Source organism: Pelecanus crispus, chromosome 3, assembly GCF_030463565.1.
Source record: "Pelecanus crispus isolate bPelCri1 chromosome 3, bPelCri1.pri, whole genome shotgun sequence".
In the NCBI taxonomy this organism is placed as follows: domain Eukaryota; kingdom Metazoa; phylum Chordata; class Aves; order Pelecaniformes; family Pelecanidae; genus Pelecanus; species Pelecanus crispus.
The window spans coordinates 112245570-112257935 of NC_134645.1; the positions used below are offsets into that span (position 1 = coordinate 112245570).

Consider the following 12366-nt stretch of genomic DNA (forward strand, 5'->3'; position numbering starts at 1 on the left):
GGATAAGCAGCAATGAAGCAATGAATGTTTTCTGTTCTGAGGTCATTTTGCATGCCTCTTTCTCACAGTTCTGTCTCCAAGTACATTTTAGCAGATTTAAGTGCAGAATGCCTGATTACAGAGCCATGAGCAGACATGACCAACTTACATCAGTGGACTAGAAAAGAGGAACAATTGTAACGAGAGTGTTTTCAAGAGGGAGGATGGTAACGCTGAAAAAGGCCTTCTTAGGCTAAAATGACATTAATGAGGTGGGGAAAACCTCTATTATAGAGGTTGCCAATCTGGATATTCTATATGCAAAAAAGGCACGCAAACAACAGAGAAGAGGACAAAAAGCAATTCATACATAGTGATACACAGTAAATAAGCCCAAAATGCAGGAATGCAGATGTTTTTAAAAAGTAGCCATGTGAAGAAAGCCATAGGTAGTTAGGTCAAACCAGTAAGAGAAAAAGGCCATTTCCATGAGAAGGGGACAGGGGTAGGAAGAGGACTTTAAAGTCAAGCACAGAATTCAGAACACACAAACACTGGGTATTTGATAGATTGTACTGAATATAAAACATATGTATGATGCACGTAACTGTTCTACAGTAATTTGGCACACATAAGTTGAATATAGTATCAAAAGACCATACACCTAAAGAAGATGGTTAATCCCTTATTTACTAAGACCTAATTGAACTTTTACTAATTGTAGTGCATGCTAACCGAAAAGCTATTTCCAAATCATTTGAGGCAAATCCTTTACTCGAAATCCGCATGCCACTGAACGAATAGGAGCAAGCTGCAGCAGATGGCTACCTTTCTTCAGCAAAGGGCAAGTCAACGCACAGCATGCATTGTACAGCATAGAAATAATAAATAACCTAACTGAAAGTGCAATATAGTTCAAGAAGGTGAGATTTATCGAATGTTTCACCTTGATACTCAATAGGCGACAGAACATTAAAGAACACCACAGAGAGGTTTCTGGTAGATTATAATTACTGAAAGGTCTGTACCATGCATATAAAGCGCTAGCTTTTCCACTATCTTCAAGATCTATGCAGAAAACCACAAAAGCAAATCATGGAAAACAAACTACACGTTTCTCAACCACTCTTCCTCTCAGCACAGCACCACGAGTCTTAAGATAGCCTTGAAATGCCATTTTAACTTCTTAAAACTAGAAGATTTTGAAATTCTGATTGTGTGTTCCTATGAGTAAGTTTTTAAAAGGGATTTAGTTTCTTGCACAATCAGATTTCCAGATTGAAAACCCTAAAACAACTAAACAAGCACTGGTTTGAAGACTGAGGGAGGCTGAAGAAAACATATACATATACACACACGCGCACATATGTACATATAAATGCCCCTGAAACCCAATGTGACCGAGGCTCCTCTAACACTTTGGTATGTTGAAAATTGTCAGAAGCCACCAATGAAATGAAACTGCTTCAATTTTTAATGTGTACACCAATTCTACATAGATTTTATATTTGTTTTCAAATTATTCCTACAGATGCTGCTAAGGAGCAAGACTGAAATGTACCTTGATACTCCAGGCAGAAGAGATTTCCTTGAGTAGTGAAAACAAGTTTATCAGATTTCCACATTTTATAGACCTATCTATGCCCTTCCCTGGAGCCCAGCATACAGTGTCCTCTCTGGAAAGCTGTTCAGCTGCTCTGATGATATGACGTGTCTCAGATGCCATTTGCTCTTCCAGAACGCAAGAAAAGCTTATCTTTTTGAAATGTAATTTGACCACAGCAGATTTTTGTATTAATGGCTGTTATGTGGTATGTTAGGCAATTATTTTTTTAAATATTAAATTTTTATCATTAAAAAAATTACTCTAAGTCTTGTATATTAGCACATATCTTTAAAATACAATTCTAAAATTAAGGATACCTATCAAACTTACTAGGGTTCCCAACAGCACAGTAGTCATTTTCTTTCTCAAATAGTGGAACTAGTTGTTGTTTTCTTCTGCCAATGTTGACAGAAATAGAAATAAGAGAAAAAAAAAATCTATTTTTAATTAACATTAAGGAAGTCTCAGTGAGGTAGCTGTCACTTCTTTTCACTATAAATAAAAAAAATTCACTTCCTTCTCGTGACTTCGTTAATTACATTTTGGTATTTACTACAAGTTTCTTGTCACGTTACCATCATGCACGTATAAAATAAGCTTATTACCTCCACTTCCTCTTATAACATAGATATTCCTGTAAAAAACTGGTAACAGTAAGAGAGTCTGAAGTGCAGGTTGACGCAGAATTTCACATGCAGAATTCTGTGCCATTCCATGCCTGTTTCACTTCACTGGGACTAGTGGTGAAGGATAAAAAAATTCATTGAGCATCAGAAAGGGACAACACTAAAAGCCAACACACACAAAACCCCTCAACAGTCAGCACGGACATTATTCTCTGCTTTCAGCCAGGTTTGAAGATGCTCATGGAAAATGACAGATCGCTTTCCTGCTGTTAAATGACCATCCATCATGAACAACTGTATGCGCACTGCAAATCTTCAGATTCTAATTTTAAACTTTGCACAAATTCTGGAAGTAGATACATGGATGAAATCTGTAAAGCAGAGACTTGATTCAGAGTACTATTAATTTCTCCTTGCACTTTTTATGTACTTATCTACAGTTCTGACACTTTATTAATTCCCAGATGTGTGAAAACAAAATGGAATTGCTATGGCCTCCCACAGAAGTAATTTTAGATATGGCTGGCCTTAAGCAAGGCTTAATTTCCCTTTATATAAGGAAGTTTAAAAAAGATACAATTTTCTCCCTGCTAAAAGAGAGGGCAAACGCCAGTGCTGAGTGAAAGTGTCATTCCATTATGACAGATGAAACAGAGCTTTTCTGTGGGTCATGATTGCTCTTAATCAAATTATCACTAGCAACAAACCTACATGAACCCATAGACATAAGATAACTCTCATTTCATAGAAATCCAAGTCCCACAACAAGCTTCTCATGGCTGTTATGACAAGCTCGCTAGCAGTACACAGCATTTGTGGAATTACCCATATGGCCTTATTTCCCAAGTGATCATATTAAAATTTAAAAACCCAGTATTACTAAGTAATTTCACTACCACCTCTGTAGTGCCACTGCTTACCTAGAATACCTACAGGCAAAGAGAAACTCCAGATTTTACCTTCTTTTACTAGCTTCATATCACCCTACTGCACACATACATAAAAAATGACAGTTTTTATCTACCACCTCTCATATTTTCTTAAAAACGTTAAGACCAATATGAATGTAATATTTAAATGACAATGCCAGTTACTCTGTAAAAGAAAGAAAAACAAGCAAGACACATAAAGTCTATTTAAGTCATGCTTCTACACCTTCCTTCAAGCTATTCACATAGTTGGAAACCACTTTTCCATCCCTACCTCATATTGAAACTAGAAATTTTTTTTATGTCACAGCACCAATTCAGAAGAGAATGGATAAGGTTAAGTTAGTTTCTGTTGTAGTGCTATCACTAAGCATATTAAGAAAAATGTTAGTGGGTTTAACTAAGTACTACTGAACCTGTCTTATGAACCTGAAAGTTACACTTTCATAGGGAATAAGTGAAAGGTTTGCAGAAGGGAGTCCCACAGTATTCATAAAGCATTGTTCACATAAAGTGATCCAGGAATGGGACAATGAACTGTTTAATCTTTGTCACATTTGTTCCTCCTCATTCAAGAGAAATCCCTTGTCTAATTCATCGTACATCTTCAGTATACCTTTCGCTAGGTATAGCTAAGGATGGAGCTAGATGTACTGTTCCAACTTCAACAACCCCCTGTTAAGCCCTGTATCCCCAAGTTCATCAATACTATCTCCCGGGCAGAGGATACCATCTGCTAGAGCGACTGTACACAGTTTCATCTACCAGCTTCTGTTGAAATGATCCAGGCTTAGAAACAAGCAAACCAGAATTCAAAGGAATAAGCAAATAATTCCACATTTTGACAGCACTGAGTTAGGAAGCAACTACACATGATGCTGGCAGCAGTGAGGGTGCAGTCACCAACTGCAGAAAACTTTGGCAAGTTTGGCCAAAGCCTAAGAGTAATCATCGCTACAGAGCATGAGGCTCTCTTTAGATGTCTACTTTACAAGTTGAGCAAGTGAGAAAACTCTCTGCATGCAGACCATGCAATTTGCAAAGGGTCACAACTTGGTCAAATCAATACCAATTTTCACTGCAGCACTCAAAAGGACTTCTCAATGAGGGCTATTTCCATGACAGTTTTCAGCTTTCCACTACTAGCTGTTTCAACACAGGAAAAAAAAGAAGTAAAAGTTGTAGACAGGTGAAGCATCCCGTTTATCTTCCTCCAAACACTGTTCTCCTTGGAGAGTTGCTCCAACTTGCAGTAATAGCCTCTGAGAAAGAAATAAGCCTAGGAAAAAAAAAAATCTGCCTGAAAGGTAAACATAACAGGAAGTTATTAATGAGAGTTTGAAAAGAAACATGTATGTAACATCCACTACAAGTACTCGTTACTCCTTTATAGAGTTATGTCACACACAACAGATCAATTCACTGTACTGTTGCTGCTGGATGGCAGTAGCCAGCAGACATTTCTTAACAACTACACAATCATTCTAGAATTAGATGCAAAAAGAAAAATGTGGATATAAGAACACAGACTGCTGATTCCAGATGCAATACATTTGCTCAGGACACTGAAAGTCATTCCTGCCCTTGTGGAAAATTACAATTTTTAATGAATTTGCAGATTTTTAAGCTAGAAGAGTTTGTCTGTGCGCTTCACACAACCCTTGATTTTGCTTCAGCAATTCTTAAAGACTTACATAATGAAAGAAGTGAGCTCTGTCGTGCCTCCAGATTTAGAAAGAACCACCTAAAATTTTAAGTCATTCAGAATTATTATAAAGAATCCTTCAGAAAATGCCACAGACTGCAAAACTACGAAGAATTCAACCGAACACCAGGTGACATAAAAATCTGTTTATATGGACCTCTTGAAAGATACAGTATTCTCTTTAATAAATAACAGCTTTGAAAAGGACATAACACGCAACCCCAATAAAACGTACTAAGAAACCAATTGGTATCCGGATGACTGATGCAATAAATCAGAATAGATGCACAAGAAAGCTGCAGTCTAGTTTGTCACTGTAGAGAGTAAGTGTTCTCACTTAGACCTCTGTTTGGTTTTATGTTATTGAGAACAAAACCCCATACTTGTTAGGTTGGAGCTGTAAGTGATTTTCCAGTTGAAAAAAACCCGTAATTTCACTGTTTTCTCACACTGAATCCCTTTACTGAAGTTCACCCTCCCCAAATACGGTTTTTGGAAGGAAGCTACAGAAAGAAACTGTTCTACTTAGAAGTTTGATGGTTGAGTTTTAACAAAAAAATGAAAACCCAAAACCAAAACCACCTGAAACTACTTTGGAGACTATTCCATCAGTCAACTATTACCAAAACAATATGAAATAGAAAAATAAAATGAATATATGGAATACAAAAAACAAATCCTCATCAGAAGTGTGGATGCTAATCAATACTTTGCAGTTTCAGCAAAGAGGTCTGAGTATGTGCAGAAACCCACCAGCTCCATTTGCCTTCCTCTTCCAGGTGTGGATTGAGGCACACCCAGAACTTGATAAAAGTCAGTAAGTACTATTGCTTATCCATATTCTGCCTGCCACCAGTTCACCTGCTAGAGTAATTTCTCCACAAGTGAAGTTAGTATCTTTTACAGGCTGTAAATAGAGACATTAGAAAAAATAAAGGAGAAACTTATTTTAAGAGGAGTAATTAAAAACAACATCAATCTTTATTATTTGACAACAAAGTTTAAAACAGGATTTTAAGAAGTTAACCACCCTCTTAAGTGAAGTGTTAAGTAAGTGTTGCCATAATATAAAGGGAAAAGTGTAAGAATAGAGGTAAATGGACACACAAGAAATACTATCACCTGCCCCTCCCAACCCCCATCCAACAGACTCAAGTGGATTCTGACCCCAATTATACAGGTCCACATCAGCCAACATTACAGTTCACTGCTGTTCAATCATCTACCTTTCATTCTTCTGGCACCACTTGCTGAATAAAGCCTACCATGCCACTGTAGTGCAGTGGCACACATACAACTGCAGTCTTGACTTGTCAGAAGCTTACAGCAGTCACCCAAAGCAGACCAGATCCAGCTCTGCTCAGTCCTCCCTAATTATATAATTTCACAAAGCATTTTAATCTTTGTGTTCAATCATTCTTTATGGTCTTTCTTAACTAAACACATATGATAAATCACCCTTGACTGTTTTTCATTCTCCCAAAAGAATATATTCCAGCCAGTTATTGCTAGTCTCCTGTTCTCTTTTTGAATCATTTCAAAACACATCTTACAGGTATGTACTTGGTATTTAAAAATTAGTTTTCTATAATCAATAGCTACACACATCAGATGGTAGTATCTACAGGAAGGATGTTTTCATTTTACTTTCCGCTGTCATTCGACTTCATTCCCCTGTGTTTAACCTTGAAACCCGAATGACAATGCTTCCTACATCACCGCCTGCAGACATTCACACTGAAGCTGGAGGAGCTGAAGTATCAGTGCCTGACAGGGTTTGCTCTTTGATCAGCTCAGGTGGTGCAAAGCCAGCTGGCTGCAGTTATTCTGTTGCCCAGGGAACAACAACTGAAGTGTGTACTTCCTAAATCTGCACAGGAGGCCCTTCTGCAGCATTGCCACAGCAGCTCTTGCTGTGCAAGGCTGAAGTGGTGAAGCTGCTATAGCTACAGCCCAGCTGGTGCCCATTAATGCTCTCGGTATGACAGGAACAAGCAGGTAGTGTTCAGAAACCTCCTTCTTACCACTGACAAACAGTTAGCACTCTTCCTTATTAATGAATGTAAACATCCTTCTCCTAGTTTAATAAAATGAAGAAATAAACCCCAAAATGATTCAAGTATGCACCTTTTTTTAAAAGAATAACCTTGTAGCCTTTTTAGTCAATTCATAAAAAGATAAACCACATCCCCTTTATTTGACAACATGTCCTTCACAGGCAAAAGGAGAGGGGGGAAAAACAACACACCACTCTTTTTTCTGGGTTAAGAATTTAACCTTTTGTGCTAAAAGCCTGTGTAGTCTTTCATTTTATATATTTCTGAAATACATGGGGTGAGATATATGTAGGAATAAAGAGTTGCAGGCAGTTTAATTTTTCCTTCCGTCACTCGGATGCACTTTTTAGCTACCAAAAGATAGCCTTTGATTTTTGAAAAATATAAACACAAAAACAGGGCAGAAACACAACACAGCAGCTCACTCCGTACCCTAACAGAAGTATGTTTTCAAGTGAAGCTGAAAGTAGAAATAATTAGTAGAAAAACAGTAACATGCAACAGTCCAGACATATTCGTACACAGGACATCTTCCATACTTAGCTGTTGTCTCATTACTCCAACGTGTACAAAGCACTGCATAAACAGCAGCCTTCTTGTTAGCATGCAGATCACAGGTGACCATAAATTCACATTTACTGCACACCAACACAACACAGATACAGCTTAGGTCCCTAGACAACAGGCTGCTATGTTTGCATAGTATACACACATGTCTAAGGAGGTTTTAGAAACCTCACATGCTGAACAGTAACGCAGAGACAATGATCTAAGAGTGTGTGAAGGCATGGGGTATGACAGGGAGAGACAGGTAAACCCATCACGTTGTATGGAAACAGGAGACAGAACCCGCAGAAAGCAGGCAGTCAGCAGGCTGAAAAATTTGAGAAGACATAAATTGCACTTTTTTATAGTCTGATGTTTCTTACGCTATCCAGAGATGATTTGAGACAATGTTCCAGCACATACCTTTTTTGGAGGGATATGATCTGCAGGTATATATCTATTTGAGGGAGCTCAAAATTTACTGACTGCATGTCTGGAACTCTGCCATATGGGGACAGCCCAAGTGAAGAACTGCAACCATTGCTATATTGATGAGCTGAACTTTGCCCTTCAGGCAGAATTTGGCTACAACACTGTAAAAGCTGCTCAGCAGCACAAATAGTGCATGCTTTCTTTCTGACACTTCATGTGACCAGGTCTCATAAGTCACAACAATGACTTGTGGCTTGTTTGATACCTCAGATACATCTCTCTAAGTATTTTAAGAGTAGAAAAGAATGGAGAAACTAGCACTAGCTACGTGCTTTTGTTTGTTTGCGATAATCTTCCTCCTATTGTTGCCACCAGCACACCATAACTGCAAGAGTGGGAGCCATACAAGAAGCAAGGTATCAGCTGGGCACATAAAAAACACTGTGAGATTTAACCCTGTGCTGAGGAGGGCGGCACAATACACAAATAGAAGTCAGTGAAGCATATTTACATGTTGGCTTCCATCGTCACTAAGGCTAGTGAAGCTGAACACCATTATCAACACTGAGACTTCTACACACAAAAAACAGGCAAAGCAAAAGCAGGAGTCTCATGGAGGCACTCATGTCTACCACCAACAAAGCCACAGCAGCTGTCATTTAAGCAGGGCTAGATGACAGCAATGCACTCAGGTTCCCACCTGATGTTTCAATGAGGTATTAAAACACTACACTATACTTGGGAGCTGCAAACCAATTATCCCACAATCAAATCAGGCACCTCAAGACAGTTGCACATTCAGTGTTCTATTTAAATAACCTTTAGTTTTCCCATTCTATTCCATAGGAGTTCCAAAGACAAATAATAACTTGATAGTTCATGGAAATCTACTTCAAACAGGACAAATGTCACTATATCCAATGTGAGCAGCTTATGTGGCTGCCCCAGGCTTGCTGGATCAAGTTCTAACCACTAGCTTGATTTGAAAAGGTGGGTTCACTACCCCTTATACCAGCCTTTCGCAGTCTCCACTTCGTACTTTACCTCAACAGACACACAGATGTGCGGCCACTCTATTGACACACACAACGTTCTTCCAGCAATGGCTTGTGATTCAGAACTTAGATCCGATTCATAAGCTGCTTAAATCTTCACATTATCTGTCCAATTTGGGTAGCTAACTTTCAGACGTGCTCACAGATCAAGCACAAATAGTTAATGGAAACAAATAATAATTAGAAACAATTAGTAGTTAGATACAGTATCGCTAGATGTTCTGTTTGCGAAGTCAGTTGCAAACGCTAGGATAAGAAAGCTGGTTTTACTAATACAAGAAACGTAAGTTACTCGTGGGGGTGTTTTAAGCTGAATTCCACTTACCTGACACCTCGAGATATCAACAGCTAGTACCTCCAGAAAGGCCAGAGAAAGAAAAAGAATAAATATTGCCCTATGCTAGTCACCAGTTTTCTCAACTTGGGGCATTCAAACAATATATGTTGTTTGCAGTTGGCTGCTAATGACTAATTCAGTTCTCCTCATTTGTTTACAGCTCAGAAGTGCTCATAGGACAGAAACCCCACCATAAATTTTTTTATTGAACTAGACTGGTGAAAAACATATAGCTCTTCCGTAAAAGCTTATAATCTAAACAGAAAAAACATGAAAATACAGCTAAATAGAAACAAACCCATAAAAGCCTTGGCGGGTTTTTTTAAGCCCTAAGCAATCCCACGGTGAAATCTTCTGCTCAGAGATACTTTGCTAGTATCGACTAAATATGCCTTATGTTTATTCCAAATGCACACTCTTATTGGGATGTACAATCTCACTGGGGTCAGAGAGGCATGGATGAACACAGGCTATTCAGGAAGGACAGAATAGGAAGGTGAAAGGGAAGAGTTGCCTTTATGAACAACAGTGACTGAAATGTCTGGAGCTCTGTGGAGGGATAGGTAAGAGCCAACTGAGAGTTTATGGTTTAGGATTAGAAGGTAGACCAATGTGGCAACATTGCAGTGGGTGTCTGCTACAGGAAGGATGAAGTAAAAGAGAAGACGACCTTCAGACAACAAGAAGGAGCTTCATATTCATTGGGCCTGGTCCTTGTGTGGGACTTTAACCACCTCAATGTCTACTGAAAGGAAACACAGCAGGATACAGTAAGTTTCTGCAATGCATTGATAATAACTGTCTAACACTGGTCATCAATGAGACAACAATGGGAAGGTGTTCCCCCGGACCTCACAGTTACAGATATCAAAGAAGTGGTCAGAGAGATGAAAGTTGGGGGAAACCTGGGCTACAAAGATCATGAGACGGAGGAGTTCATCTTATTCCCTGACATGAAGGAACAAGGCAAATAGCAGAATCACACATCACCCTGGGCTTAAGGAGAGCAGACTTTGGCCTTGTCAGGGATCGGCTTTGAAGAATCTCATGGAAGACAGTCCTGGAGAGAAAAGGGATCCAGGGGAGTGGGTTGATTTCCAAGGTTTACCTCCTCCAAGCTCAAGAATGGCCCATCCAGGTAAGTAGGAAGTGAAACAGAAGTGGCAGGAGACTTGCATAGGTGAACAAAGAGCTCCTGACTAAATTCAAACATAAAAAGAAAGTGTACAAGAGGTGAAAGAACGGACAGGTGATTTGGGAAGAATATAGAAACAGTATCGCATCACACAAGAATGCGGTGAGGAAGCCAAAGCTCATCTGGAGTTTAATCTGGCAAGAGACAAAGGTCAACAAGAAGGGCTTCTACAGATATACCAGCAGGAAAGGAAAGACCAGAGAAAACATAGGTCCATTGCTGAATGGGGCAGAGAATGACAGAGAATACAGAAAAGTCCAAAGTACTGAATGTTTTCTGCCCCCTGGATTTTACTACCTTTGGGATTCAGGGATCCCAGGTCCCCAAGATCAGTCAGTGGGAAAGTCTGGAGCAATAAAGACTCACCCTCCATAGAGAAGCATCAAATTAGGGAGTATTTAAATAAAGGGGACCTGAGTGGATGCATCCACAAGAGCTGAAGAAGCTGGCCAACATAATTATGAGGCCACTTTCAATTATCTTTGAAAGGTCATAGTGATGAGGAGAGGTTCCTGAGGACTTTAGGAAAGTAAACATCATTCCTATATTTAAGATGGACAAGAAGGAGGATCTACAGCCTCAACTCGGTCCCTAAGAAGCTGACAGATTAAGTGAACCTGGAAAACATTTTCAAACATAAGGTGACTGGGAGTACTCAGCAAAGATTTATGAAGGGGATATCATGCCTGACCAATATGATAGCATTCTGCAATGAAAATTAAATTGAAGATACAGGTTCGGTAAACAAGGGGAGAGTACTTGATATTATTTATCTTCACTTTAACAAGCCTTTGGTGCAGTTTCCCATAACATCCTCACAGAGGAGCTGATGAAGTGTACTTGTACATGCTACATGTAAGCGGACAACGTGGCGGGTTGAAAAGTGGCTGAACTGCCATTCTCAAAGGGTTGTGATCAGTGGCATGAGGCATATCCCAGGGACTGACAGTGGGGCCAGTACTGTTTGGCATCTTAATTAATGACCTCAGGGAACCTCAGATGGACTGCAACATGCTGGAGAAATGGACTAACACGAACCTCATGAAGTTCAACAAAGTGAAACGCAAGGCCTTGCACCTGGGGAGGAATAACCTCATGCTGCAGTACACACAGGGAGCTGACCAGCTGGAGAACGGTTTCCTTTTAAAAAACACTCACGCCAAGAGAATTAAGGTTTTAAACTAGCACCTAAAAATTAGGGGAAAAACCCTCAAATTATAATAGTCTTGAAAAACTTGAAACATGTGATGAATCCTAGTTTTTACTTTCATTAAAAAATAATCCAGCCACCAAGCCAGGAAACATGAAATTGCTACTCTACCCTTAATTGGTTTAGTGGAAGACTTGGTAATGTTAGGTTAATGATTGGACTGGATGATCTTAAAGGTCTTTTCCAACCTAAACGATTCTATGATTCTATGTTCTCACATAAGCACGGTAGAGAATACACTACAGATTTAGTGTTATCAGATGACTAGACTGAACTTTAGATTTGCTACTTTATCAAAAAATTATCAATTGGTTAAATATTTAAGACATGGTTAGAACTTGAATTGTGGTGTTGATACAAGTCAATAGGAGAAGAAAAAAAAATTTAAAAAATCTTTAGTGTTCTCTTAAGAGTCTATGAAGAAAATGACTCTCCTTCAGCCCCTCCAGCTTTCCAAGAAAGATGGGATATGGGGAAGCTAAAGCAAGCTATCTTTCCATGGCAGAAAGAGGGCCATAGAAAACGGAATGCGAAAAAGGTGAAGTCGCAAAATGTCTTGATGTTTACTGGAAAGAACTTGCACATTACACTTGGTCTCACCTGCATGATTTGTTAATAACTCTGAAGTCTAATATAAACCAGAGAAAAGGAAGCTTCTAAATTTCACTTATTTAACAAGCTAGTTGGAC

At 39.1% G+C, this 12366-nt stretch overlaps 1 protein-coding gene across 1 annotated transcript in view; it reads right to left on the reverse strand.

Moving 5' to 3' along the window:
• EIPR1 (EARP complex and GARP complex interacting protein 1) overlaps window positions 1-12366 on the reverse strand; it is a 76246-nt gene that overhangs the window by 47403 nt on the left and 16477 nt on the right. The window lies entirely within an intron of this gene.